This window comes from Lolium rigidum, chromosome 4 (assembly GCF_022539505.1).
Source record: "Lolium rigidum isolate FL_2022 chromosome 4, APGP_CSIRO_Lrig_0.1, whole genome shotgun sequence".
In the NCBI taxonomy this organism is placed as follows: Eukaryota; Viridiplantae; Streptophyta; class Magnoliopsida; order Poales; family Poaceae; genus Lolium; species Lolium rigidum.
Genome location: NC_061511.1, coordinates 78,390,994 through 78,396,527, shown reverse-complemented (window position 1 = coordinate 78,396,527; position 5,534 = coordinate 78,390,994).

The window sequence follows — 5,534 nt, the reverse complement described above, 5'->3', positions numbered from 1 at the left end:
GTTTATGATCTTACTCGCAAGTTGTATACACATGTCGTCTGTCCGGAACCAATGGCCCCGAAGTGACGAAATTGGGACAACCGGAGGGGATGGTAGTGATGTGAGGATCACATGTGTTCACGGAGTGTTAATGCTTTGCTCCGGTACTCTATTAAAAGGAGTACCTTAATATCCGATAGTTTCCCTTGAGGCCCGGCTGCCACCGGCTGGTAGGACAAAAGATGTTGTGCAAGTTTCTCATTGCGAGCACGTACGACTATAATTGGAACACATGCCTATTGATTGATTAGTACTTGGATACCGTTTTATTATTATCCGCAAATGCCCTGCTATGATTGTTACATGAGTTTCTCTCATCCATGCAACGCCCGTTATCCGTCCCCGTGCCTACGAGTATTTTAATCCTGCTGTTTACTAAAATCACTACTGCTGTTTCCGTTACTCTGCTCGTTGTTATTTCACTACTGCTACTGCTATAAAACTGTTACTACTGATAAACTCTTGCGAGCAAGTCTGTTTCTAGGTGCGGCTGAATTGACAACTCCGTTGTTAAGGCTTTCAAGTATTCTTTGTCTCCCCTTGTGTCGAATCAATAAATTGGGTTTTACTTCCCTCGAAGACTGTTGCGATCCCCTATACTTGTGGGTCATCAAGACTATTTTCACGGCGCCGTTGCCGGGGAGCATAGCTTTATTTGGAAGTTCACTTGGATTGATATTGTTCGCTGCAAATTCTCCATCATGGGTAAACCTCGCGATACTAAGGTCGCCATATTACCATCCACTACAAGAAAAGGTACAACTACGAGTACCTCTCGCTTGCTCTTGATTCACCATCTGTGATAAGTAAACTTGTTTCACCACCACAAGCTTCAAATGCTGGCACTTCTGCTGAATCTGAAAACTCTCATAATATTGATAATATTTCTGCCGTGCTTGATGATAGTGGTTCATTGGGATCCTTTCTAGATGCTACGATTGCTAGGTCTAGACAAATTGAAAATACTGAAACTCCTAATGCTACTACACCTGTTAATTCACCTGAACTTGATTACTCTAGTGATGATCTTGATGAAGATTATGTGGAACTTGATGATGATTTTATTGAAAAATGCAATGCTACTACTGATGCAAGAAAAATTAAAAAGTTGCTTGCAGAACACACTCGTTAGATATAAAGCTGTCTCCCGATCCTAAATTTGCCACATCTCCTATAAACATTAAGGATAAAGATTATGATTTTTCTCTTGATCTATCTCATATAGCTATTGTTGAGAAAACACCCTTTTGTGGTACTGAAAAAGAAAGTGCTGTTGAACACATGACTGAGTTAACTACTCTGAGTAGCTTGTTTTCTGATGATGTTAAGATGCGTACTTATTTTGTTGCTAAAATCTTTCCATTCTCATTAAAAGATGATGCTAAAACTTGGTATAATAATTTGCCACCTAATTCTATTAAAAGTCCAAAAGAATTGCTTAATGTTTTCTTCCGGAAATACTTTCCTGCTAGTGCTCAACATATTGCTTTGCAGAGAATTTATAATTTTGATCAGGAAGATGGAGAGAAATTGCCTGAGGCTTGGGCGAGATTTTGCTCTCTTATTAGAGCTCGCTCGACCATGATTTGGAAAAGCATGATTTACTTGATATATTTTATAGTGGACTAACCATTGAGTCTAGGGCATACCTGGATAGTTGTGCTGGTTGTGTTTTCAGGAAAAGAACTCCGGACGAAGCTGAAGAATTATTGGCTAAAATAGGCCGGAATCATGATGATTGGACTACACCTGAACCAACCCCAACACCGATACTTAAGAAGAGGGGTATGATTAAATTAAATGATGAAGATATGAGGGAAGCTAAGAAGTCTCTTAAGGAGAAAGGTATTAAATCTGAAGATGTGAAGAATCTACCTCCCATAGAAGATATATGTGAGATAATTCCCCCTTCATCCATGATTGAGGTAAACTCCCTTCAACACTTTACTAGAGAAGATATTCCGTAATCAAAACCTCCTGCGCAATGCTTAGATGAGTTTGATAATTATATTGTTAAGCAAGAAAATTTTAATATGAGAGTAGGGAATCATTTAATGGAAAATTCTCGAGCTATTAGTGAATTGCATGATATTGTGGAGAGAACCTCCAATGATGTTAAGATGCTTGTTAAACATTTTCATATGGTTCAGACTCAAATTGATCAACTCACTAAAGTGCAAAATGACTTGTTAGGAAATAATGCTAAAGAAAAACATGCTTATGAAGTAACAACTAGAGGTGGTGTTTCTACTCAGGATCCTCTATATCTCGAAGGACATCCCAAAAGAATTGAACAAGATTCTCAACGCATTGAACCTAGAGCTCCTTCTAAGAAAAAGAAGAAGAAACATAAAAATGTTGTAGAATCCTCTCGAACCCGTTAATGATCCTAATAGTATTTCTATTTACGATGTCGAAACTGAAAGTGGTAATGAACATGATAAAGATAATGATAAGAATGATACTCCTGATAAAGAAGAGGTTTAAGAAGAACCTGAAAAGCATGCTAAAAATAAAAAGTATACTAAAGAAGATTTTATTGCTTGAGAAACATGGTAATGAAAGAGAACCTTGGGTGCAAAAGCAAATGCCTTTTCCTGCTAAGAAACTAAAATCAAAGGAAGAAGAACACTATAATAAATTTTGTGATTGGATGAAACCTTTATTCTTGCAAATTCCTTTGATCGATGCTATTAAATTGCCTCCTTATTCAAAGTATATGAAAGATATTGTTACTAACAAAAGGAAAATCCCCAATGAGGAAATTTCCACTATGCTTGCTAATTACTCTTTCAATGGCAAAGTTCCAAAGAAGTTGGGCGACCCGGGTATACCTACTATTCCTTGTTCTATTAAGAATAATTATGTTAAAACTGCTCTATGTGACTTGGGCGCCGGTGTTAGTGTTATGCCTTTTTCTCTTTATAAGAGACTTTACTTAGATAAGTTGATACCTACTGATATATCTTTGCAAATGGCTGATAAATCTACTCGTTATTCCTGTTGGTATATGTGAGGATGTTCCTGTTCAAGTTACTAATAACCGCTTGATATTAACTGATTTTGTTGTGTTGGAAATGCCTGAAGATGATAATATGTCTATTATTCTTGGGAGACCTTTTCTTAACACCGCAAGGGCTGTTATTGATTGCAATAAAGGAAAGGTTACTTTCAATGTTGATGATAAGGAGCACACCGTCTATTTCCCCAAGAGGATTGAAAAAGCGTGCGGAGTTAATACAATTTCTAATGTGAGAACTATCAAGGTTGGAACTATCGATTGTCCTATATATGAGCCTAAAGAAGAATATCAAACTCTTATGATTGGATCCATATCAATACAATTCAAGAAAAGAGATGAAGAAGTTCAAATTTGGAGAATTTTTCAAGAAAGGAACAACCAGCACCGGGAGGCCTTCTAGGACCGCCACCCAAATTAGGCGGTCGTACAATGAGGACATCATCGCGCCTAGCTTTGCGCCCGAAGAGGACAATGGGGCTCCTAATGCTTCATCCTTCCCATGTTATGATTTTCTGACAAATGCAGGGATACTCGGATGATTTCTTCACCCTTGTCAACAAGGCGGGCTTAGCCACCTACGTGGGAGATGAAAGGGAGCAATACTACATGCTCACCAAAATCTTTGTCGAGAGCTTCAAGTTCCAAAACACGCAATATGAGCCGACAGTTGCATTCAAGATTTATGATAAACCTATTACTATGGAATTGGAAACATTTTGTCGTGCATTGGATATTGCCCTCGTAGGTACGAGCAAGGAGGATTGATGACAACCCTCGGGACTTGTTGGAGCTCTATCGATGGATCACCAATGATGACTGTCGCACCATTCAGCGGGGCAAGATAAGGAACATTCAACTCCCCGCCATTAAATATTTTGCATATTACATTGCTACTAGCATACTTGGTAGGGAGAACACTAGCAATATTTCTAGTTACCATCTTGCCTTCTTGAATATTGCACTTATCTGGACGGACATCTTATCATCTTGGTTCTCTTATTGCTCGCCGCTTGTCTAACAAGGGGCCTATATTTGGAGGAATTATTGCTTCGCGCATTTTAGCATATTTAGAGCTTCCTATTGATCCTAATGATGTGCCATTAACCCCTAGGAGGCTTGATATCACTGCTATGAAAAGCCATCATTTTGTTACCACCGATTCCACTTGTAGATAACATGGTCTATAGAATGTTGTTTGCTGACGGGGATGAGAAGGAAATCCCTCTTCCCCAGCCGGGTTTGTTCAGTATTGACAGGGAACCATGGTCACGCACTAAGGAGGAGGTGGATGAACATATGAAGATACAAGATTTCCACCAGCAGCATGACTCCGAGGACGCCGAGCCCTCCTACGACTGCACCGTCACGTATCCGGGTGCTTCTTCTAGCACATACCCGGAATATGATCCATCTTCGTCGTACTACGGGGATACTACTTCATGGCCTCGATGGGATTGAACTCCACTTAGGCCAAAATCCTAAGCTTGGGGGGAGGTATACCGGCATCACTCATTCTTTGCATATTATGGTTGCTGGATACTTGCACATACTTGTTTAGTCTCTTTGAGTGGTTTTCTAATGAGAGGGAGATGATATTTGGGGAAGTGCTGCCTGAAAACAGATTCTGGACTGTTACTAAAAAAAATCGTGCGCACAGCCAGAACGTTATTTTGAGCTGCCAATTTTTGTGCAGGTTCCCCAGGTTGTTATCTAACTTTCATTAGTTGAACATTTTCGAGCTGAGCAACGGAAGATTTTTGTAAAAATCGATTACTGTACTGCTGTCAGGTTTTGGCAGATTTCTGCCATCTCGTTTTTCTGTGTTTCTTTTAGTTTTCGTTTTCTTGTTCTTGCTTTGTTTCTTTCCCAAAACACAAAAAGACCAAAAATATTTCTGTTGTTTCTCTTCACCACTTGTTTACTTTAGTTTCTTGCATTTGTTTCACTTTATTTGCTATTGCTAGTTTGCTATAAGAAAACCAAAAAAGATTTTTTGCTTTGTTTGCTTGTTTCCTTTTGTTCTTGTTCTCAAATTCGAAAACACCAAAAATATTTGCTGTTCTTCTTTGTTTTGTAAAGTTCATCATGAGTTCAATGGTCTTCGGTGGCTGGAGCGTGGTTTTCATTTCATATTATCCAAGCTACACAAGTGAAAAGGCAATAATGACGATCTACGACAATCTGATTGTGGTGAGAGGCTGGTATGAACTCTATTTGTTTTCATTTTTGTACATATACTCATCCATGTGAGCATGCTTAGTTGGTTCATGTGAGGTATATGTCATTTAAGAAAGTCTAGTAGTTCATGATCTTTCATGTCTAGCTCCAATTTATTAATATGAGTAGCATGTCATGGATGTTTGCTTGCATTGTTTTATTCATAGATAGATATGATATTGTGGTATCCTCCTCTGAATAATTCATTTATATCGACTTGGCACATGCTCACGCATGCATATGACTGAACAAGAGT